Raw genomic sequence first — 26,393 nt, 5'->3', positions numbered from 1 at the left:
AGGTCTGAGATGGGCCAAACAATTCCCAGAGTCGGCCTATTTAAGGGACCAGACTAGGACCGGAGGAGACGGCGGTCAGAAAGTGAAGCTGAGACTTCGAGGTGGTGAAGGAGAGGGTATTCCAGAGTCTGCAGGATGCTGGCCACAGAAATAAAAGGCTGCTGTGGTTGGAACATGAGATCCCTGCAACTGAGAGGCCCAGGGCTGGATGCGTCACACACGTGGATATTCAGAATACTAAAAGGAATGGCAGGCTTCCCAGGTGGCGCTCCTGGTAAAGAACCTGCCTCCCGGTGCAGGAGACATAAGAGATGCAGGTTCGAACCCTGGGTCAGGAAGATTCCCTGGAGGAGGACATGGCAACCCACTCCAGGATTCTCCTTCATAGGGCGTGTCATAGTTGTAATTTTACGAGGTGTGTGTGATTGCTCAGTTAACATCTACCTTCATATCCTAGTCCATGAGCTTCTTGTGGGCATGGCCTGGCACCATGCTTGACACAGAGTAGGCATTTGAGAACTGTTCATGGAATGGAATGAATGAATGAATAAATAAGTGAACAAGTAACATCTTGGAGAGAAGTAATAACATACACAAGTGTGTGTGTGCTAGCTTTGGTGGTGCCCAACTCTGTGCGACCCTATGGACTGTCGCCCACCAGGCTCCTCTGTCCATTGGGATTTTCCAGGCAAGAATACTGGAGTGGGTTGCCATGCCCTCCTCCAGGGGACCTTCCTGACCCAGGGATCGAGCCCACATCTGTTACAGCTCCTGCATTGGCAGGCAAGTTCTTTACCACTAGCAGCACCTGGGAACCCCAACAACAACACACACACACACACAACTGTGGATCCCACAAAGAGATCTACTAGGGTCCAGGTTGTCCTTCGTCCTCAGGGATGTGGCCGAAACTCGCCGTGGCTCTTTGTGCACAGGTGGGACCAGGCACTTGCAGTCTTTCCCTTGGAAATGGCCTTGGATATGGAGATTCTCTTGTGGGAAGATGGTTGGTGAGGGCTCTCAGGATCAACACCCCTGGGAAGTGAAAGAAGCAGGGCCAGGCACAGAGAGGAGGTATGCAATTGTTATGCAATACAGTCATAACAGCACCTCCTTGGTGGCTCAGCTGGTAAAGAATCCGCCCGCAATGCGGGAGACCTGGGTTTGATCCCTGTGTTGGGAAGATCCCCTGGAGAAGGGAAAGGCTACCCACTCCAGTATTCTGGCCTGGAGAATTTCATGGACTATATAGTCCATGGGGTTGCAAAGAGTCAGACATGACTGAGTGACTTTCACTTCACAGTCATAACAAAGGCCTCGCTGGAACCTCCAAGGAGAGCTGGAGCTGGAATGGCCTTTCATAGACATTTCAAATGAAGGTGGGGTCTGCCTGGCCTTCACAGCCTGTGTCATTAGACATAGGTGGCATATAGGCTGACTTTGGGAAGGGGGAATGACCTTGGGTGAGGTGTCCTCTTCAATTGAGGACAGCGCTCAGAGAGGGACTCAGCTGAGAAGTATCAGCTGCAACACCCCCAGCAGCCTTGGGAGAGGAAGGGGGCCCTGGGTGGCGCTGAACAGCATCCACAGCAAAGATCATTCATGACCTGCTCTCCAGGTCACACTTGGGCTTGCCTTCGTTTAGAGATTTGTTCACTGGGTGCTAGGCTAAATCACTCATCCAACAAAAATTTTTTGAACAACTGTTATATACCAGGCACTAAGCTTTATCAAAAAATACCTAAGCCCTCCACAAGAACTTCAATAAAAAGTTCAAGAAGGATGTTAATAAAAAGAGCTACCAGTTGGGCACGTTCCACATGCCAGGCATGATAGCAGGTATTATCAAGACTCAATTAGTCCTTGCATCAATTCTGTGAGCGTTGGTCCTTGTATCAACTCTGGAGAGATATTGTCTCCATTTTATAAATGCAGAAAAGGCAGCTCAGAGGGTTAATTGACTTACCCAAGGTCACACAGCTCCTAAGCAGCAGAGCCTTCTTTGACTCCCAAGTCCATGCCCTTAAACACCATCTTACGTTGCCCCCATCTGAGGAGAGAAAAGGACTCCCAGAATACTTGCATATATTTATGTCTGTTGGAAATGCATGCAGCTGAAGGTAATAGTGTCTTCCAACTTCTAGTGGTTCAAACCAAGATTTCATTTTCTCATTTCACAAAATGTCTGGAGGCAGCCCACCACTATGGTTGGTTCAGTGGATGGGTTATGTTAGGTCATCTCTGCAAATATCTTGCCCTTTTCTACATACAGTTTGCTTCCTTGTTGCAAAATGGTGGTTGAACCTCTAGATACCACATCCACATTCAAGAAGAATGGGAAGAAGTAGCATTTGTGATAACATTCTCTTTTCATCAAGAAAGAAACATAAAACTTTCTCAGAAGCATTCTCAGATTGTCTTCCTCTTGTATCTCATTGACAAGACTTCATATGACCCACCCTCCTTCACAAGATACTTTAAAACATTTAGCTTTTTGAGCCTCTATGAGGGTGGCAAGCAAAGAGTCTAGAGATGGGCACTAAATTGGCCAACCCACCTGTGTCCAATGGCACGGGCTACGAAGGCCAGGCAGGCCCTCCATCTGAGATGTCTCTGAATGTTGCCACCATCACCTACACTACCAATCTGCCTTACGGTCATTGTTTGCGCGTGTGTCTGTCTCCTTCACAAACAGGAAGACAGTAGAAGCTCCTTCCAACTCAATTTGTTTCTGGGAAGTTCCTGGCACATAGTAAGTAGAATTTCAATAAATATATGTCCTACAGAATTAAATGTCCCATTCCCCAGCTCCTGCTCCAGGGCTGACTCCTAAAGAAGAGAACCACTCCATCTTCTTAGATGGCCCTTTACCCAGTTCACAAGCACAGCAGCAATGGGAAGGATGTGTTTCTGAGCTCCTAGCTGTCTTCAGAGCAGCCTCCAGAAGTCCTGGAGTGGAGATCTCGGGAAGAGTGTGTGGAGCCCAGACTTTTACCTTAAAACTTTAGTACCACCAATGGGTCTTTAATTAGCCTTGTTAATAGAAACAAAATAGATCCTAAGTCAAGAAACCTAAATCTAGTCCAGTATTTTCAAATACATAAGTAGGGTCTTAGGGAAGATTTTTCACACATCTCTGGGCCTCGGGGTCCTCATTTATGAAATAATAACCATCCAACTACAGGTCCCTAGGAGACAGTTTCTTAGAATTGGAAGAGATATTAATCCCTCCTTTTTAGAGATTAGAAAATTGGATCATAGGGAAGAAAAGTGACTTATACAAGGCTTTCTGGCTACAATAAAATGGAGTTGCCTAAATAGACATTTATACACACACAAGAACCACAATGGCAAATCACATAATCATTAACTTTGCCATATTCTGCTAGTTGGTGATTTCAAAGAGTCTCAGAATACCTCCAAGCTGAGGTGTCACTGGCACTGTCATGGAATCATACTTGAGGATATCATTTTCTGGTACCCAAGAAGTCAGATTACACTGAGCTACATGTGTCCTAAAAGAATCTTCTCATTTCTACATATGCCAACAACAGCAGACAGGCCAGCAAGGCTAGTGTCAAAGCTTGTCTGCAGGTGATCATTGAGCCTTTTCATTAATCCTGGTAAAAGTCTGGGCTCCTCACAGCTACCCTGCTTCATGCACCTCTTAGGTCTAAATCAAAGGCTCCCAACCTCAACATAGCAGTAGTTCACAGGAGAGAATACAAAAGGTCAAAAGCTACCCCGAATTTAGCAATGCTTCTAAATAAATTTGTGTCTTACTCATCAAAGCAAGTTCTACATATATTTTCAAAATAGTACTTTTAAACTATCACAACTTACACTTAATTTCCATGCAGAAAATCATAGTTAGGGAAATATAGTTCTAAAAATTGACAGACAAGATCATCAATGTGCCTTAACTCATGTGTTTCCATAAAGAATCATGCTGGAGCCAACATAGTATGATGAAGAGTGGATAGTAATTATGAGACTCAGCAGACGTCCTTTCCCTACAACTATTACTATACGGCATTGGGTGACTCACATTCTCTCTCAAGGCTCATGTTTCCTTTTCCTTAAGAAAGTGTTTCTCAGCACTGGATGCACTGGGAGTCACTATGGCCCTATGCCCAGAGACTCTGATTTAATTGGCCTGTATGTGGCCTGACACTGGGGTTTTTTATGAGCCCTAAATGATCATAGCATGCAACCATGTTGGAAACCACGGTTACAAGGGGAAAGAGGTGAACTAAATGAAGGCAATGAATACTGACCCAAATTCTGCCATTGCCCTCCTCCCACTGTGGACACTGCTGTCAACAAGGGAGTTCCTTCTGCTGAGTCCACAGATTATCTCACTCTCTCCATCAACACAACGACCCACGCAACCACTGCCTGGCACTAAGGATGAGACGTTTTAGCCCTAAGATATTAGATAAGTTTTAGGCTCTATTTCTAAAATTCTTAGATTCTGAGAAGAAAAAAATGATAAAGAGTTCACAAGGAAACTCATGGACCTATTTGATGCAACTCGAAGCTATTTTTTCTCATTTCCTTGCTGATACCTACGTGTGCTGTAGGTAACCACAGTCTGTGCTTATCAGACACTTTGGCCAATTTGTTTTAAATTGTACAAATAAATTGATTTGTAATATCTTTATTTGCTTCAAATTGTACAAATATTTATTTGTAATAAATTGTACAAATAAATCTTCTGGAATTGAGAGCTCAATATTCATCATGATTAGCTCAGTAAACAAAATCTATTATAAGCCTCCTATGGATGATAATACACAATTTGGCTGTTTGAATGGCATAAAAATGAATCTAATCACAATAGGAAAAAGTGATAATTAACAACATGGTTGCATCTAAGCATATGTGAAGTCACCTAATGTAAAACAACTTCTTAAGCTTGAAATACAATTTTTTGAAATTTATTTGCTTTATTCTATTTTTGGAGGAAAGTGAAAGTGAAAACCACTCAGTCCTGTCCAACTCTTGACAACCCCATGGACTATACAGTCCATGGAATGAATTCTCCAGCCTAGAATACTGGAGTGGGTAGTCATTCCCTTCTCCAGGGGCTCTTCCCAATCCAGGGATCCAACTCAGGTCTCCCACATTGCAGGCAGATTCTTTACCAGCTGAGCCACAAGGGAAGCCCTATTTTTGGAGGGGAGGACTATAAATGAATTTATAGCTAAGCACATAAAGAAAAGTTTTACCTTCAGTTTCAGCATCACAATTTGTTTCAGTCTGCCCAGTGTATAAATGTGAAGAAAATATGCCCATAACAACAAACTATATATAATAAGCAACATAACTGTGTGTATGCAAATTAATAAATGGTACTTTGTGAAACCATCTCTAAGCAATACCCCATTACATATTACATATTACAGCTTATGACTCTAGCGTTAAGTTGTTAATTGAGTGAAGAACTGCAGGCTGTCTAATTTTAGAAGTCTCAAGCTCTTCTAAGGCAGAAGTTTCAAGAACAGAGATTCTCAGTGTTCAAGTTGCAGAGACATCTAAGGTGGTAACTTCAGACCCAGCCTTTCCCAGGTTTCATTTGAATTCAAGGAAATAAAAACAGTCAGTCAATATCATCTCACTGGAGAAGGCAATGGCACCCCACTCCAGTACTCTTGCCTGGAAAATCCCATGGACGGAGGAGCCTGGAAGGCTGCAGTCCATGGGGTCGCTGAGGGTCAGACACCACTGAGCGACTTCACTTTCACTTTTCACTTTCATGCACTGGAGAAGGAAATGGCAACCCACTCCAGTGTTCTTGCCTAGAGAATCCCAGGGACGGGGGAGCCTGGTGGGCTGCCATCTATGGGGTTGCACAGAGTCGGACATGACTGAAGTGACTTAGCAGCAGCAGCAGCAGCAGGAAACACCAAAGAAGTGTCACAATCACTCAAAGACATATAAGATGGTGGTTCTCAACAGTGGCTGCACTTAAGAATTACCGAGAAGCTTTAAAAAAATATTGATGCTTGGGTCCCAATCTCAAGATTCTGACATGATTGGGCTTGAAGGCAACCTGGATGTCAGGCTCTGATCAGTGACTCTAAGTGCACCAAAGACCAAGCACCAGAGTCTTGGAAAAACACCATCCACCTTAAGAAGGAGAGCTACGTAAACAAGGACTCTGTTCTTTGCGTGCAGCCAATGCGTACCCTCTGCTACTTGGCTAAACCAACAGTTGGGAATGAGTGGGAATTCCCTGGTTTTCCAGTGGTTAAGAATCCCCCTGCCAGGTAGCTAAAGCTCTAGGAATAGAATATCACTTACACTGTTCCTGGAGACCCCAATCCTCCGGAAAAGTTGAAAAAGCTAATGACATTATCAAAAGACATCTGTACAAATTAACTCAAGAGACGCAGGACAAATGGATTAAAGTCCTACCCATAGCTTTAATGAGGGCTCGAACTACCCCCAAAAAGGAGGGACTGTCCCCCTTTGAATGTATTTATGGAAGGCCTTTCTTACGCACAGACATTATTATAGACCCTGAAGCCTTGGAATTAACTAACTATGTAACTCAGCTCTCAGCTTTTCAACAGGCATTAACAGAACTCCGGGAGACAACTCCTGACCCAGCCTCCGAGACAAGCAAGCCTCTATTTGAGCCAGGAACCGAGATCCTCATAAAAACATTGGGATCTGGGGGCCCATCCCTCGAGCCTCTCTGGGAAGGTCCTTACCAGGTTATTCTTTCTTCTCCCACAGCTGTCAAAGTGCCAGGAATTGATTCGTGGGTACATCATACTTGAGTTAAGAGGTGGCACCCTGACCAAAACTAAGTGACTTCATTTTATGTCTTTACTTTCTATGCTCTGACTTTGTACCTTTTAGATGGGCCTGATAACCTATGTGAACTTACTTCTGCTGACTCCAAAAATCCTGAGTCTGCAGTTTGATCCTCAAGACAATGCCTTCCTGTCCTGGGCTCACTCCTATGCTGCATTCCACAATCGGTCTAACTGCTGGGTCTGCAGAGCGCTCCCCTCTTCATCAGTGGAAGGCTTCCCGTGGTGGACATCCCCATTTCAAGGAAAAGACTTTCTCCAAGTCTGTGAATACCTTTGACAACAATCACATGCGATGCCTCTTCTTCATCTGATGACATCTACCAACCCTAAAATGGACTGGTGCAACACTTTGTACTTTAACTATGGACATAATGTGACTTTTAATTTTGATTCTGATTGTTTTGTTTTTGCTGTTTGCTCCCTGCATCTGTAATTGTATAACTGGATTTGTTTCTAGCCGCATGAAAGCTTTTAAGTTATAAATGGTTGCTCAAACTCCTGCTACTGCTGTAGCTTCCTCCAACTACTATTTGGGGCCCCTGGATCAGATATCCTCAATATGAGGATTAGGAGAATATGTTGCCTCACCAATTTAGGGACAACGCCCCTTGTCAGCTCGGAAGTAGTTACGAAACGAGAACGACGCCCCTTTTCCCTAGGCAACATAATTCTCCTAAAAGAAAAGGGGGAATGAGAGAGTCAGTTCCTAGGCAGGTTGATAGGGAGTCTACGGGTCCCCAAGGAGAGAGGAGTCTGGAATTCTCAAGGAGGAAGAAAGGACAAACTTTTTTCTTTCTCCACATTCCTTAGGATTATATACCAATAATGTATCCTGCCTAAGGACAGTCTTTGGATTCAACCTTCTGTTATCTTAAAATGTTAATTATGGGAGTAGACCTGGTCTTTACAAGGATGTATCTTGCCTAAGGACAGTGTTATCTTAAAATGTAAATTATGGGAGTAGGTCTGATGAGGTCTTTACAACCTCCAGATATTCTTTGGATTATATAACTTCATTGTTAACACTAGCAAGCGGGTACTCTTTCTACCCCCTTCTGATGCCTATGTCAGAAGCTTTCTCTATCTCCTTTAATAAAACTTTATTACACACACACACACAAAGAATCCCCCTGCCAAAGCAAGAGACATGGGTTTGATCCCTGGTCCGGGAAGATCCCAAATGCCTGGGACAACCAAGCTGTGAGCCATGACTACTGAGCCCATGCACCACAGCTACTGAAGCTGTGTGCCTGGAGCCTGTGCTCGGCAACCAGAGAAGCCACCGCAGTGAGAGGCCCGAGCACCGCCAGGAAGAGTAGCCCCCACTTACCACAACTAGAGAAAGCCCACACACAGCACCAAAGGCCCAGCGCAGCCAAAAATTAAAAAAAAAGAGCTGGGAATCAGAAGGTAGGGAACTCAGGGAGAGAGACTGGTAAGCAAACCCAGCAACCATGAGCTAAACCATCAAAGTAAGCGCTGCAGTTTAGGCAGGGAGGCCCCCTTCGCCCTCTGTTAGGAGGGTCTGGCAAGAAGCCATGGGCCGGGTCATAGGACTTGAGAACTAAGCTCCAGAAGAAACAATATCGGATCCGGCAGGGTCAGAAAATCTTCACCGGGAGAGAGTGCTGGACTCGTCCGCTCACTCACTCTGCCAAAGAGGAGCCCCAGATGGGACCCAGAACAGTTCCCATAGTGAGAGTCGGTGGCTGCAGTGAAAGCAATAAATGGGAAAGTCTGAAAACCGATGACCAGCGTGTTTGTTTATATTTTGCCCCAGAACAGGGAGACCTTTGAATGTCTCCCCTGCTCAAAGCGCCTGTTTTCCACATGTCCCAGTGGTGAGTAAAGAGTAAAAGAAAAAAGAAAATGGAATTTGAAGACATATGGGCCGTAAAGCCCTATTGGTGAAACACCTCTTTTGCTCCATGCCAGACGTTTATCATCCATGCAGTCACAGCAGCTCGCAATGAAAAACATTGACTTATAAAGATCACTTTATGGGTAACAGTCCCAAAGGCAACCTCATTGGAATAATTTTGCCATCATCTGGGCACCATGTTTTCCAGTCCAGCACTGAGTTAATTTAAAATAAATGACCACTTCAGTGTATTAGTACCATACAAAATGGGGTGTGATTTCAAGGGGAAGGTAGATGCTTAATGGAGCAGGGAAACATGTACAGAGCCAACACCTGTTTTATACAAAATTCTAGCCTTTATACAAACTGTCATTAACTTGCAAATACTTGTTGGGAGCTCAGTTTTTGCTCTATAAACAATCCTAGCTTGCGAAAGCCTTTGAGAATGTTCCTGATTTGAAAACACATTTAATGATCTGAAGGGCAAAATAAAAATGCTGAAATCCAAATACAAAATAATACAAATAATAATTCTCATGTTCAACATGGAAAAATAATGACATATCGGTAATCATTAGGCTTTTTGTTTAGTCTTCCTCCAAGAGGATTGCATGTTTCTACAGCTACATTGAGAAACATCTTTAAATAAATAATTGCTCCCTAAGTTAGGTCTTGAGAAAATAATAAGAGAGGGGAGCTTTCTCCCTGAGCCCACATATCTCTCCTCCTGACTCTTAGCTCATTCTCCTCTTTTTCCTATTTTTCTGACATCTCCTATCAGATCCCAGTTTCAGCTAGAAATAGCAAAGATGACATTTCTTTACTGTCTTTCTCTAAATTGATTCTTTCTTTCATATAACAAATGTGCTCTCATTATTGTCAGAGAAAATTTCAGAATAATCTTTGATTGAGTTCATGTATTCACTTTGAAACAGCAAAACTGCAAAGACTGTATTGTTAGGCCGCATTCTGACCCCTTTAGGGCTCCAAGAGTGAGCAGAGCTCCTAAGCACCAATTCCCCCATTTGCTATAAAAGCCACCTTTCTCAGGCCCAACTCTGGTTGGACCAAATGCAAATCAGTACCGTAGGACTTGTCATTGTCTTCCCTTGTCTGATTTGTCACTGACTTCTGTCGTTTCTTTCTCTGTGACATTGGCAAAATCTGTCTTCCACATTCAATTCTACCTCCAGCTAGGAAAGTAGGTAGAACTATATCTACTGAGACATATGAGAGGCCTGTTCAGTTCAGTTCAGTGGCTCAGTCGTGTCTGACTCTGCGACTCCATGGACTGCAGCACGCCAGGCCTCCCTGTCCATCACCAACTCCCAGAGCTTGCTCAAACTCATGTCTATCGAGTCAGTGATGCATCCAACCATCTCATCCTCTGCCGTCCCCTTCTCCTCCTACTTTTAGTCTTTCCCATCATCAGGGTCTTTTCCAATGAGTCAGTTCTTCACATCAGGCCTGAGCAGTTAGTAATTAAATGATCCTTCAGACCAATACTCTTCAACCATTTGTTCAATTTTATCTTCCTGATCGTGTGGCTTGTAGAATTTTATTTCCCCAACAGGGACCAAGCCCCACAGTGGAAGCACAGTGTCTTATCCACTGGGTCTCCAGATAATTCTCCTGGTCAACATTTATTTAATGGAAGTAAAGAGAAACTCATTTTCTATTAACAAAAATTGTATACTTTTCTAGGTTCAAAAATGAGAGATTAATGACTCTCATCTTCAGAACCAGAAAATGCCTCAGAAGCAAACTGAACCATGTAAAGATGTCAACAATGAAATAAATCACTGTAAAATAGGGGCTTCCCTCATAGAGCAGTTGGTAAAGAATCCACCTACAATGCAGGAGACCCCAGTTCAATTCCATGGTTGGGAAGATCCCCTGGAGAAGAGATAGGCTACCTATTCCAGTATTCTTGGGCTTCCCTGGTGGCTCAGCTGGTAAAGAATCCACCTGCAATGCGGGAGACCTGGGTTCGATCCCTGGGTTGGGAAGATCCCCTGGAGAAGGGAAAGGCTACCCACTCCAGTATTCTGGCCTGGAGAATTCCACAGACTGTATAGTCCATGGGGTTGCAAAGAGTAGGACACTGTAAAATAAATTACTTATTCCCACTAAAAAGTACCATATCATGTATTGCATGTGTACTGAGTCATTTCAGTTGTGTCTGACTTTTTGATACTGTATGGACTGCAGCCTGCCAGGCTCATCTGTCCATGGGGATTCTCCAGGCAAAAATATTGGAGTGGGTTGCCATGTCCTCCTTCAGGGGATCTTCCCGACCCAGGGATGGAACCCGCATCTCTTTTGTCTAACCTGCATTGGTAGGCTGGTTCTTTACCACTAGCCCACCTGGGAAGCCCATATCTTGCATTACTGAGCTTCAAAATATCCATTCCCTACAAATGCCAGCTTCTCACAGTTGTAACAGGAGCCAGACTCAAGGCTGACGGTACAGAAGGCTGGAACACGCAACTTACACATGCATGTTGCAGATACTCAGAGAGGAACTGTGAGGAGTTAGTCTTTACTTTCCACTCGAGGGCTTGCTTGTTTTAACGGGAGCAAAATCAGTCTGCCTTCAGCCAGTTATGGAAGACATCACGTGGAAACCTGAGTTACTCTGCACCATATTTCTCAGATGTTCTGAGAATAGCACAGAACATTATGCAGAATGGCACCTGGTCCACTTGCCAGTCAACAACCCTCCAAATTTAGCTCTGCCTCCAGTCCAAGTTCTGTTCACTCAACAGGAGAACCACTATTGATTTCTCATCATTCCCTTCCATTAGTGAATGGGAGTCTCTGCCTTCACTTTCTCTCCCTTCAAACAAAATCCACTTAAGGAGGGCATGGTCACCCACTCCAGTATTCTTGCCTGGAGAATCCAATGGACAGAGGAGCCTGGTACACTGCAGTCTATAGGGTCTCAAAGAGTCGGATATGACTGAAGCAGCTTAGCGTGCAGGCACACAATCTGGAATTACCTTGCTCCCCAGGTGGCACTAGTGGTAAAGAACCCGCCTGCCACTGCAGTAGGTGTAAGAGACAAAGTTTCCATCCCTGGGTTAGAAGACCCCCTGGAGGAGGGCATGGCAACCCACTCCAGTGTTCTTGCCTGGAGAATCCCATGGACAGAGGAGCCTGGCGGGCTCAGTCCAGGGGTCTCAAAGAGTCAGACATGGCTGAAGCAACTTGGCACACACACACACACTTTGTCCTGGCTGCCCTTCAGTCTGAAGTCCAAAATGGGCTTCTTTGTGCCTCATACATTTGTGGGGAAGATGAAAAAGAAACCCAGCTTCCTCACCCAATGCAACTGTCCATACATATGCAACATTTCTAGGGGTGTACAGACTAAGGTCCCAGAGCAACAAGAAATGGAAACCCAAAACCGCCGAATGCCACTTGCTGGCTCCACTGTGCCCCCTCCAGGGCATCGTAGGTCTTCACCACTACAGGCTATCTTTGTCAAAGCTGCTGCTGCTGCTGCTATGTCACTTCAGTCGTGTCGGACTCTGTGCGACCCCATAGACAGCAGCCCACCAGGCTCCCCCGTCCCTGGGATTCTCCAGGCAAGAACACTGGAGTGGGTTGCCATGTAGCTAAAACGCCCTCCACTCAAAAATGAAAGGAGAAGGCGATGGCATCCCACTCCAAAATCCCATGGACGGAGGAGCCTGGTAGGCTGCAGTCCATGGGGTCGCTAAGAGTCGGACATGACTGAGCGACTTCACTTTCACTTTTCACTTTCATGCTTTGGAGAAGGAAATGGCAACCCACTCCAGTGTTCTTGCCTGGAGAATCCCAGGGATGGGGGAGCCTGGTGGGCTGCCGTCTATGGGGTCCCACAGAGTCGGACACGACTGAAGCGACTTAGCTGCAGAAAAAAATGAAAAGAGGGAGAATTCAACTGACAAAATAATTTCATCCATCACACATGTGTCTTGGGAGGAGAAGAAATGAGCTCCACCCTTTAAAAAAAAATGAAGTAAATCCATTAAGGGCCTCTCTGTGATGAGTTACTAAGAAATAGATCACTTGCCTCAGAAACCCAGGCAAAGATCGTGCTGCACAAATCCCCAAGAACATCATACTGGCCAGAGCAACAAGAAGAGAATTGGAACTGAATACCCGCTTTGACCGCTGATGGATCACCACAGGCAGACCGCTCAGCTTCCCTGGGCCTGTTTCCTATCTGCGACTTAGGAAGAAAAATCTCCCAAACCTGGGCTTTGAGACCCTTGGGAAAAAAAGATACATATCCTAAAACAGCTCTGTTTTCCCCAACCCATGCATTTCAAATGGGACGTTGCTGAGTGAATCACATTAATTCTTTCAGTCTAATCACTCAGTAAAAAAATAACACACCTTTAAATCAAAGAGTCACACCAAAGCTGGTGGTTCTACTGAGAAGAAAAAGAAATGTTTTGACAATATCAAAACTCCTTTGCTGGACCCCAGTGATGAAGACACCAACTTGCTTGAGCCGTTTTTCTGCCAGCCCCCCACTCAGCTGCACTGCCCGCGCCTGACACTGAGAGGAGGATTTCCCAGCCTGATTCATCTGCCCAGAAGACAGTCCTTGGGCCGTGTTTATTAGCAGGGGGTGGGGGTGCCTGGGAGATGGGGAACCATCTCTGTGTCTTAATGGGAGATCCCTTAGACCTCATTTTCACAAAAATCCTAAGTAGGGAGAGGGGATGCTGATGGTCGTAGAAGGATACAGACCCATATGGAGAAGCCAGAGTAACCTGGGACAAGTGGCTGGCTTCCCAAGCACTGTGGAGGGAGACTGCAGGCTCTCAGAGCAGCTTTACAACCAGCAGGGCCTCGCCTCCAATCGGGCACAACTGCAGGGTGCACCCGGGCAGAAGGAAGAGCAGGTGTACCCTTGGGGAAGGGGTCGGTTGGCAGCCAGAGGCCCCTGACATGACTCCTTTCTTCTTCCCATCCCTGCCTCCATTTTGCACCACAATGGGGGTTGCCCACATATCCATGCATCTCCGCACAGACCAAGGTTGCCCCTTGGTCATTCATGGGCCCAGCTTTGTAACACTAGTGGCCTGGGAATAAGCATGCAAGGCACTGGAAGCAGCCTCTGAACTGTTTGCACAGGAATTTTCAGGAAGCTGGGTATCAAAAATGTAGTCTAGAGAAAGAACACATTTTTTTGGCCCATGGGCTCCTTCTGGTGGGAAGAGGTGCAGCCAGTGGGGTGCACTCCAGAGTGTAGGGCCCAGGACAGACGTCTTATCTGGTTGAGTCTAAGGGTGATACAGGAAGAGGGCTGGAAAGAGAGACTGAGATGGCCCTTGTGGTTCTCCACGGCTGGTCTAGAATTTGCAGGCATTCCAGAAGTCCCCATGCACTCCGGCTGGGGTCACAGAAAAGGTAAGAAAGACTGAAGAGGCCTGGGGTTGGGGTGATGAGACTCCCAAGAGCAAGGACCTTGAGACCTGGGGCAAAAGCCACCACTGATGTTAGCACGTGACCCAGCAGTGGACTCAGTGAGGATGGAAGCAGATACACAAAGACAAGCAGGCCAAGACACCTCAGTCAAAGCCAGCAAGGATCCGGCCTATTTGGGCCAAGGGAGCACACACCTGTACACTAGCAACCACGTGGGAGTGAAGGAGAGGGGATGAGAGAAATGCTGAAGATCCAAGCATCTACACGGACCACACTGAGCTCACCTGAATGAGGCAGATTAAACTGGGAAAGACTGAGATACCATGAGACTGTGCGTTGAAAACAGTAGTACTCTTTACCCGCCTTTCATTTTCACCATATAGAGTGGTCTCAGGAGCAAGATCAGTTTATAGCAGCACTACCCAACAATTCTCCCATCATGGTGCACAGAGCAAATGACAATACATGTGTGGATCACGGGAGAAGGAAGTGGCTGGGAGCTCCTATCCCTCCCATCTGCCCTGAGAGTAGAGGTATCAATATCTAGGCCCCTCTGAGGGTTTGTCATAGCTCTTCTTCCAAGGGGCAAGTGTCTTTTAATAGACATGTAGACCCCCAGCTATGGGATGAATGAATGAAATGGACAGATTAACCTACATTTCATCACTTCCTGAGTAACTTCAGTCAAGATTCTTCACTGCTCAGTTTCCTTTGGAGAAGGAGAGATAATCTTCACTATCTTGAAATGCCAGTGGAAACAGTGACAATGGCAACAGTAACAGACTCTATTTCCCTGGGCTCCAAAATCACTGCAGATGGTGACCACAGCCACGAAATTAAAAAACGCTTGCTCCTTGGAAGAAAAGCTATGACCAACCTAGGCAGCACATTAAAAAGCAGAGACATTACTTTGCCAACAAAGTTCCATCTAGTCAAAGCTATGGTTCTTTCCAGTAGTCAGGTATGGATGTGAGAGTTGGACCATAAAGAAAGCTGAGCAATGAAGAATTGATGCTTTTGAAATGTGGTGTTGGAGAAGACTTGAGAGTCTTCTGAACTTCAAGGAGATCGAACAAGTCAATCTTAAAAGAAATTAATACTGAATATTCATTGGAAGGACTGATGCTGAAGCTGAAACTCCAATCCTTTGGCCACCTGATGCAAAGAACTGACTACATTTGGAAAATGTAGTCATGCTGGGAAAGATTGAAGGCAGGAGGAAAAGGGGACAACAGAGGATCAGATGGTTGGATGGCATCACCAAGTCGATGGACATGAGTTTGAGCAAGCTCCAGGAGATGGTGAAGGACAAGGAAGCCTGGTGTGCTGCAGTCCATGGGGTCACAAAAAGTCAGACATGACTGAGTGAACAACACCACCACCTTGAAACACTACTTGATGAGGCTGAAATGAGGCAAGGGATACACAGCCTTTAAAAAGGTTAGTATAAACTCAATCCACTTTAGGTTTTTGGGCCACTGTTCCTTATGTCACTCTAAGCAGACATTCCCAGGGGGACTCAACTAGTAAAATGAACAACGCTAAACCCTCTGTCCCTGCCCAGTATGGCTCTTCCCTGGGATGCCCTGGTGTCCACAGTTGCTTCAGACTCTGCCTGGCTGTTGAGCTACAAATCTCTCTCCCTCTCCAGCCGATGGTGGGCCCATATGTTAAATTGCCTTTTCTCTTAATTCATTCTTCCTTTGGTCCCCAGACCTTACTCTCCTCACCTTCACAACTAACTGATCCCCATTTCTTCTCTCAGAACCTACACCTCCCTCTTCCTTTAGAAGGGACAGAGGATAGAACCATAACAACACGCCCTGGATGGAGGTTGGCAGTTTGGGGGAGAGGCTCATGTCAGGAGCCTGCAAAGGTACCTTGGGAGTCCTGGTAGACCTGAGAGAACCTCAGTGATCCGTGAGAACAGGACACTTTGAGGTCAGCAGATTTTTTCCGAAAAAGTTCTGCATCCTTCCCTGAAGATCAGTTATAGAGCCAAATAAATCAGCCACTCCTTCACCCCATCTCCTTGAGGGACATGTCTTTTCCCCTGATATCTGTGAGCCATCTCATCAAATCAGCCCTCCAAAAGCTCTGAGACTGAATATCCCTGCCCTGCAGCTAATGAGGAACAGAAATATAATTAAGGCTTTTTATTTAACGATGAATCAACCAAAGTGCTTGGGAAAGGTGTGACATTTACAAGAACATTTACATTTCTGTGCTAAACTATTATTTTAAAACTTCACACTGCATCACCAAATACAGTGCTGAGTGGAATTAAACACACTTCATGTAATTCCGTATCATAGGTTTTGTTAAGCCTGGTGCTCTGGAAATATCTGAGTTTGCACTGGAATCAAGAGAAGAAAAGTGGCTCAGGAGAGGGAAATGTGAACATATATCCAGTGTCTTCAGTTCTTACATGTCTAGAAAACTAGAGCCAGTGTGAGGGGATTAGTCAACCCCAGCGGCTTGACTGGATGCCTTACCCCGAGGCTAATAGACAAGTAAGTTCCAAAGAAGAACCAAGGACGGGAAAGCTTGTCTCCTTGACAAAAACAGAGCTGAGTTTCCTGACTACTCAGTCAATTGCTTCTAATCTGCTCTTCCTGACAGCTCATTACTTTCTTTCCTAAACACGCCAGATGCTAGACAGTCTTCTCTGGGGCTGAGGAAAAATGAAGTGAACCTTTAAAGTTTGGAGTTTGGAGTTGAGCTTCTCTCCTCCGTAGGTACCACAAGGATCACTCAGGGAGCTTGTACAGAGACAAACGTTCTGGGGTTCACTGCCCCGGCTCTAAGTGCTCCCTGGACTTTAACACCTTTCACGTTTCTCTGTTTCTTTGGAATTTATGACTTTAGCAAAGCAACTGGTGCACGTAATTCAGAAATCCAACTCTTTGGGGAGACACTTTGAACATATAGACATAACTAAGGTCTTATTTTAAACAAATTTTTCCCATGAACTGTGCATGGCACATGGAGGCGTCTCCTTTTTAGAATGATGCATTGTATACAGAGTGGCTGTCGCTTTGTTCTCGGTGACCTGGTTTGTTTCTGATTTGTGTCTCTCTCCCACTTAGACAAGGCTTCCAGCATGACCAAGGGTAGCTCACCCAGCACACCCACGTTCCAGGGATCCTCTCTGCTGCATGGTTCTCTTATGTTCCATTTCTCCTTGGCTCTGTGGTATACTCAAATCAGACTACTTATAACAACAACAAAAAAAGCTGGCCATGACATCATTGTGCTGCAAGTCAAGTTTTCTTCCCAAACTCCCTTCCCTCCCCTGGAGCCAGTACCTATGAAAGATTTTATAATGGTACTTCGGAGATTGAGGACTCTGTTATCGGTTAGGATATGAGTTCAGTTACGTGTGACCGAGACCCAGAACCACACTGATTTAAATAAGATGGAAATGTATTTTTCTCTCTCTTATGAAAGCTGCTCTCAACCGCCTATCCCTGGAGACTTCATGGCATCCTCAATCCAGCCAGCAAGAAGGGAGGGGGGAGGGGACACGGCTTCCTTTTGAGGTGTATGACCTGGAAATGTCACATGTCACTTTCACTTATGTCTCATAGGCCAGAATTTAGTGACCTGGCTACACCTGGCTGCAAGAGAGTCTGGAAAGTGTAATCTTTACCCTGGGATAGCTTGCCTGATAATGTACTTGTTGTTGGGATAGCTTGCCTGATAATATACTTGTTGTTGTTCAGTCACCAAGTCACATCCAACTCTTCACAACCGCATGGACTGCACCATGCCAGGCTTCTCTGTCCCCATCATCTCCCGGAGTTTGCCCAAGTTCTTGTTCAATGAATCAGTGATGCCTACTAATATATCAAGATAATGTCCCATATGATAACTGTGAAGCCAAAACAATTTGTGATTTTTGGACCAGATTCTTCTCCTGAACCAACATTTGTGAATGTACTGCCTTTGTTTTACAACAAAAGGATTATTCAGATAATTCAAGGCAAAAAAAAAAAAAAAAATCAGGGTCTTGGAAACAACACTTCCTAGTCTAACTACCTAACAGGAGGATTTGGTGAGGAGTTTTATAGCAATAGTTCAAGGGTAGGTTTGCTGATAAGATTAGGGTGTGGTGCAGCCTCTTGTTGTTTAGTTGCTAAGTTGTGTCCAATTCTTTGCAACCCCATGGACTGTACCCGCCAGGCTCCTTCTCCATGGGATTCTCCAGGCAAGAATACTGGAGTGGGTTGCCGTTCCCTTCTCCAGGGGATCTTCCTGACTCAGGGATCAAACCCAGGTCTTCTGCACTGCAGGCAAATTCTTTACCTTCTGAGCCACCAGGGAAGCCCTTTGGTTCTGTAAAAGCCTCAAAGATATTTTCATGTGTATCCCTTGAGGCAGAACCAGGACCTGCCCCACGGTTACACTATTGTTTCTTGGCTGCTCCTGCCTTGTCTCTGCTTCTATCTGACCTTTGGGATTCAGGGAAAATCTTGGAGACTGGAGCCTGTTCCCTATGAACAAAGAACGAAGACCATAGAAAGGCTCCCAGGAACCCCAAAGGGCCCTGCTTGATTTCAGAAACACTGGTTATACTGCAGATTCCAAAGTCATTGAGCACTAGCACTGTGTTTAGGAAGAAGAGTTAGTGGTCACTTTGTCAAAAGTCACAATCTTGAAATTAGCCTGCCTGGGTCTCCACGTGGGGCAAACGTGCTTTCTCGGTCACCCACTGTGGTAAGGCTGCTGGCAGCTGCTTCCAAACAACACTTGGATAGGCACTTAGACCTGAGAGATGACACTTCTTTATTCCACCTTGAGTGCAGGAAAAGATGTCAAAAAGGGAAACGTTAGGTTACTTGACTGCTGAGTTTTTGTGTGGCAGAAATTACCTAAAGCAGTGATTCCTAACTCTCACTGTACAGTGGAATCACCAGAGGAAGTTTTGAAACATCTACATCCAAACCCAGCCCCAGGGATTCTCATCCAGTTATCCTGAGTTGGAGCCAAAGGACCAGAATTTTTAAACGTCCCTAGGGATTCTAACATGCAGCCAAGGCTGAGAACCAATAATGTAAGGAACCTCCTCTGTGTGTTTTGAAGTGAGCCTTGATCCATCCCAATCTTCACAGGATGTGCAACCAAGATGAAAAGATTTCAGACGAAGTGAGCAGGGAGCCCCGTTACCTCCAGAGGTTACAGCCAATTATCACATAGCTACAGCTCCAATGTTGAGCCCTGGGAGAGGGTAGATTGAACAAAAGGAGGGAAAAATAACAGAGGGAAAAGATTAGCTTTGGTCATGCTCTTTTTGTACAAGGAATCCAATTAAGGCATCTGTCAAAAGATGTGGGTTTAACATAATCCTACATAAGGACCTTAAAAGGTTGTGGAAAACGAGATGACTCTAGGGACCAGCTCTGCTGTCATTTCCCTCAAGGACCTAAAATTGAAGACTGCCTGTGATGTCACCTGAACTACTCACCTCCCCATCACGTTTCTCATTGCTCCCCTACACAGCCCAACACTCTTGCCAAGCTGGACCACTCTCTGTTTCCAGGGTCCCAACTTCATCATGGAGTCCTTTTCATTTCCCCCAGTGGAATGTGCTCTGGGCCTTTTCTTAATCCCATATGTTGTATCTTCATTATGACATGAGTTATATATCCTACATAATTTTACACTCACTTCTCTTCCAGTCTTTTCCTCCCAATAGTACAAAAGCATCTTGCAAACAAGCCTTGTGTCTTACTCATCTTTGCATCCCTAACATGTGATTGGCCCTCGCAAATATTTATGAAATACATATGAATTTCCAGAAGCTTCTCTAGATGGTTTTTTCATTTAGTGTGTCAGTTCAGTTCAATTCAGTCACTCAGTTACGTCCGGCTCTTTGCAACCCCGTGAATGCCAGGCCTCCTATCCATCACCAACTGCCGGACTCTACCCAAACCCATGTTCATTGAGTCGGTGATGCCATCCAACCATCTCATCCTCTGTCATCCCCTTCTCTTCCTGCCTTCAATCTTATCCAGCATCAGGGTCTTCTCAAATGAATCAGCTCTTCACATCAGGTGGCCAAAGTATTGGAGTTTCAACTTCAATATCAGTCCTTCCAATGAACACCCAGGACTGATCTCCTTTAGGAAGGACTGGTTGGATCTCCTTGCAGTCCAATGGACTCTCAAGAGTCTTCAACACCACAGTTCATCCCAAGAAAAGGTACTTCATGTCTTATCTACTGCTTCTGAGTCATGAGAGCCTTAGCAACTCACTCAGACCCTTTGAATGGAAGTTCTTATTAGGCCTGCCCAGGACAAGATAAATCTCTGGACTGGACTGCCACCTATCATTTATTTATCTATCTCCCATCCATTTAGAGCCATTTAGACTCTCTCCCAGCTGCTGTGAGTCACTTGATCTTTCAGGATGGGAAGGGAAAAAAAAACCCTGAAGTCTCTCTTTAAAAGCCCTGGGGCTAGTAGGGAAAAAAGGATGCAATGGGTGGGGTTTAGTGGTGGACACACGAAGAAAGTTCTTCAAATGACAATGTGTGCATGCTAAGTCACTCCAGGCATGTCCAACTCTTTGTGACCCTATGGACTGTAGCCTGCCAAGCTCCTCTGTTCGTAGGATTCTCCAGGCAAGAACACTGGAGTGGGTTGCTATTTCCTTCTCCAGGGGATCTTCTGGACCCAGGGATCGAACCCACGTCTCCTGTATCTCCAGCACTGACAGGTTGGTTCTTTACTACTAGTGCCACCATGACAATAAAACCTTTAAATAGTTATTGCAAAGGAAGGAATGCTTTCTGGAGGCCAAGAAGTTTTTCAGTTAAATGAAATTCTCCATCTACAGGGAGGCATGGGCCCCTGATCTGAGCTGCAGGTAGAAGAGAAAGGTCAGCAAAACACATACTCCTAAACACATTCCTGTGTTTTAAACTTTAAAAAGCCAGCCAAACACTCTGCCTCCTTGGGAAACCAGGATAATGACTATATTCACAGAGTTTGTGAGGATTGACTGATTAATATTATTGTCACAGTAAAATTAGCATAACTGATATTACATGTACAGGACTCCATACAGTTTACAAACTTTTCTTACTCATTGTCTCACTTCAGATTCACAACAAGCTGGTGACTCATAACTTATCTCAGAAACAGAAAAGGACTCACAGACATAGAGAACACCCTTGTGGTTGCATGCCGGCGGGAGATGGGGAAGGGACAGAGAAAGAGGTTGGGATTGCTACTGCTGCTGCTAAGTCGCTTCAGTCATGTGTGACTCCATGCAACCCCATAGACAGCAGCCCACCAGGCTCCTCTGTCCCTGGGATTCTCCAGGCAAGAATACTGGAGTGGGTTGCCATTTCCTTCTTCAATGCATGCATGCATGCTAAGTCATTTCAAGCATGTCTGACTCTGTGAGACCCCCTGGACAGCAGCCCACCAGGCTCCTCTGTCCACGGGATTCTCCAGGCAAGAATACTGGAGTGGGTTGCCATTCCTTCTCCAGAGGTTGGGATTAGCAGATGCAAACTAGTATATATTGGATGGATAAACGACGAGGTCCTATCGTGTAGCACAGGGAACTATATTCAGTATCCTGTGATAAACCACAATAGAAAAGAACATGAAAATAATATATCATTATTAATAATGATATTAATTATTATGCTGTCACTTGTTGCTTCAGTCGTGTCCAACTCTGTGTGACCCCATGGACTGTAGCCCACCAGGCTCCTCTGTCCATGGGATTCTCCAGGCACGCATACTGGAGTGGGTTGCCATGCCCTCCTCCAGGGGATCTTCCCAACCCAGGGATCGAACCTGAATCACCTGTGGCTCCTGCATTGCAGGCAAGTCCTTTATCACTGAGCCACCAGGGAAGTCCTATATATAGATATAGATATATAGATAATCGTTTTGCTGTAGCAGAAATTAATGCAACATTTTAAATCAACTGTACTTCAGTTAAACAGTAATAAATAAATAATTTTTTTTTAATTATGATCTCCATTTTACAGAACATGAAACTGAGGTGCTGGCTGCTGGAGTAGAGGAGGACCACATGTTCTTTCCAACTGCACAGCACCCTGGTGACACAGGAGGCAAGACCTAGGGAGCCCCATGCAAACACCCCACCCCCATTCAGGACCTGAGTCGGTACAGAGCTCCAGGCTCTGGAGTCAGACACACCTGCCCAGGATCCCAGCTCTGCCTTTCCAGAAACTTGGGCAGGGGACTTGTTAACTTCATTGGGTAGCAGGCTCCTAATTTGTAAAATGGACATAATAATACCCACAGGTTTTCCTCAGGATTAAATCGGTTTGCAAAATGCTTAACACAGGGTCGGGCATAAGACAAACCCTTAATGAATGGTAGTTATTAATATTAGTATAGGCTTCAGATATGGGCGATAGCACACCACACATTGCAAGGTGCTCTGTAATTATGGCTTCGAGTTAAATACACAACTTAATGGAAAAAACATCTGGGAGTTTTCTCTGGCTGAAAGTAAACACTAATTTCAAATGAAAAATCTGTGCTAAACCATTATACCTCAAAGGGGACTCCAATATTTTTTCAAGACTATGTATCCTATTACCAAAAGTACACACACTAATCAAAGCTGGGTTTTACAAAATGCCCATAAACCATGTCCACTAGATTACCCCATATTTCACTGCACACTTAAATAATCTTTCCATGTTAATCAGCCACCTTGAGTTTGCCCCTTTGTATTTATTATGCCTGCATTTTATTATTTCCTTGGTAAACCTTGTGTTTCAAAGGCTTTCCAGAACAACTCAATCACAAAAATATGCTTTTGGGTGACACTTAAGATATAAGGTTTTAACCCCGTGGTGAAATAATTTTAATTACAAAAACAAAACCATGAAATGGAATCCTGGTGAGAGTTAAACAAATCTTTAATTATCCAGACAGCTTGTAAATCCCATCTCTCTTCCTTCTCATTCAGCTTGCAGACCCGGATGTCATCTCATTAGATCGGCGGCTCAGTTGTGCACACAAATGTCTTACACCAAATACACATATCTCTTTCCACCTCTCTCCCAACATCTAAGCCTCTTCTTACACAGTGGCAACACCAAATTAAACTGGAGGGGAAGGTAAATAAAGAAATCGGGTAACTGAAGCAAAAACAAGCAACCGCAGCTGGTGCTTCAGGTCAACAGTACCCAGGTGTCAAAAGGAGATTTTGTGATGTGAATTCTGAGTGTGTGTGTGTGCACGTAGGCATCTCAATAATTAATAAATTCCCCCCATTCCCGGTACTGAGGTACCTGCCTGGCATGTGTAAGTCTTGATAAAAGTTTATCAAATGAATCAATGAATTACAAATATCCCACTCAATTCATATTCTGTAATAGCCCTTGCAGGATGCTATGATCCCACTTAATATCTGTATTCAAGATTTTTTTGGCAGTTTAAAGTCTAAACAATTATATTTGTTCAAGCCTCAAATAGCATTCAGATTAGATAACAAGTGTCTCATGTGTTAGCTTCCGGACTGCATCCATCAAGTCTCCTCCTGCCTTACCCCAAGAGCTTGCCGAAGTTTTGGAAAGACGAGGAAATGCGTGTTACACGTGAAAAGAAAACGGAGGAGAGGGTGCTGACTGACGTGCTGAGAACAAACCAAAACTCATTTCCCTCAAATCCATGACTCTGTAGGCTGAGTCGTCCACGGTCTCCAGCTGGAAGCCCTCACCCTCCTCTGCACTGGTCCCAGGGGAAAGGGCCCAGAGCCTGCAGATTGGGGGTGGTTTGCATGGCAGGAAGTAACACAGGGAGGTTGCTTTGGGGCGTCCTGAGCTCTGATACTCCAGGGAGTCCTGGGATGTCACTGTTAAGAAAAGACTCTCAATGAGGAAATTAGGAACTGGTCCCAAAAACACTTTAAAAATACATCTGCTGTTGGAAAGAGAAATGAATCTAATATCTTTCTCACGGAACCGACTTGCAGATAAGTGGGAAATTTTGGTCATTCCAGGGGAAGCCTCACCCAGCTACACAGCTGGAAATGATCCTTATCCTCCCATGTAAAACTCACATGAAAGCCCAAAGCCATTATGTCATCCTCTTGTCATTTAATAATCAGTTGTTTGGGGTTTTTTTTCACTTTTAATAATCTTTCATTCTCACGATCTGGAATTGGCACCTGAGCAATGTTAGAATTTTTTTTTATTTAGGATCTTTAAAATCCTCCTCTGAGTTGGTAAAATTGGATGAATTTCTTTGGGAGGGGAGGTAATACTTTGGGAACTGTTTTCTTTAATTTCACACTCAAACATCTCCAAATTTTTAATGAGAAGGGGCATTATGTTTGTTTGTTTGTTTGTTTTTTGGGGGGGTGGATTATGTTTGAAATCAGAGTGGTTTCAGCCAGACTTGGTCCTTTTTGACTTCTTGAGAAATCAAAATAAGTCCTTTCTTAAATAAATAAGTCCTTTCTTCACTGTCAGAAAACGGATGGGTGCCTGCTCTTCACAAAAAGACTCCAGTTCATATCAGTATAAAGAAGTTTTTTAGGGATAAACAGTCTGTACTCCATTTTCTGCATCTATGCTGAGAGGCCTCATTCTCGCTGTGAGAGGCACTGCGGTGACACCATATGTGTGGGGCCCAGCAGGAGAGCAGGCGGGTTAGATAGAGGATCCTGACCACAGACTGAGAGGCAGAAAGAGAAGAGAGGAAAAGGAGGGGCTGCTGGATGAGGCGGTGCTGCAGGACAGCTACTCTGGATGCAGCCACAGTGGAAATCCAGGCCCCGGAGTGCCAGGGTCTGGCCAAGAGAAGAGGCAGTAGAATATCCCCCAGGGGATATTCTAAAGAAATGGGACTTGACATTGCAGCACTGCTTAGCCAAGACATGGAAGCAACCCAAGTGTCCGTCAACAGATGAATGAATAAAGAAGGTGTGGTACATATACATAGCGGAATACTAGTCAGTCATTAAAAGGAATGAAATGATGCCATTTGCAGCCACACGGATGGACCTGAAGAGCATCATACTAAGTGAAGTAACTCAGACAGAGAAAAACAAATATCAGGGACTTCCCTGGTAGTCTAATGGTTAAGAATCTCCCTGCCAATGCACTGGACGTGGATTCAATCTCTGGTCCAGGAAGACCCCACAGGTCTCAGAGCAACTAAGTCTGAGATACTGATACATGCACCGCAATACTGAAGCCCGTGCACCCTAGAGTCCATGCTCTGCAACAATGAGAAGCCCACGTACCGCAACTAGAGAAAGCCTGCATGCAGCAATGAAGACCCAGGGCAGCCAAAAATAATAAATAAATAAATAAATAATTTTAAAAATATATCATACAATATCACTTATATGTAGAATCTTTTTAAAAAATGATACAAATTAACTTATTTACAAAACCGAGTCACAGATGTAGGGAAAAAAACATGATTAACAAATGGGAAAGGTTGGGGGTATGGGATAAATTGGGAGTTTGGGGTTGACATGCACACTACTATATATAAAATAATAAAATAATCAACAAGGACCTAATGCATAGCACAGGGAACTCTGCTCAATACTCTGTAATAACGTAAACAGGAAAAGAACTTTTAAAAGAATAGATATACATATGTGCTTAGTCGCTCAGTCATTTCCAGCTCTTTGCAACCCCATGGACTGTAGCCTGCCAGGCCCCTCTGTCCATGGGATTCTCCAGGCAAGAATACTTGAGTGGTCACCATGCCCTCCTCCAGGGGATCTTCCCAACCCAGGGATCAAGCCCATGTCTCCCACGTTGCAGGTGGATTCTTTACCATCTGAGCCACCAGAGAAGCCCAGATACATGCATATGCGTAACTAAATCACTTTGCTGTGCACCTGAAACTTTCACAACATTGTAAATCAACTATAGTCCAATATAAAGTCTAAAAAAAATTGTAATGGAACTCAAAATTGAAACTCGACTAGATTACTGCCGAGGTAAAAGTGAACCTAACAGCAGGCCTGAGTGGGTGCAAGAAACAGAAGAGTCAGGAAGCAGACGGTGGCCAAGAGTTCTGCGGGGCTGGGATCTAGAAGGCCCTGGGGGGCTGCCCAGCCAGCCCGTGGTGGCCGCACCCTCTCAGCACAGCTCCAGGGCGATGGGCCTCAGTACCTTCCCAGGCGCTCTGCCTAAGCAGAGGCATCCAAAAGGAAGAAAGAGGGGAGCCCACAGCTTTGCAGAAGCAGTTTTGCACATGGCAACCACAGAATTCCCCAACCTCATCAGATCTTCCTGATCCTGCATTTCACAA

This window comes from Bos javanicus, chromosome 14 (assembly GCF_032452875.1).
Source record: "Bos javanicus breed banteng chromosome 14, ARS-OSU_banteng_1.0, whole genome shotgun sequence".
Classification (NCBI taxonomy): domain Eukaryota; kingdom Metazoa; phylum Chordata; class Mammalia; order Artiodactyla; family Bovidae; genus Bos; species Bos javanicus.
Note: the sequence above shows the minus strand (reverse complement) of the source record.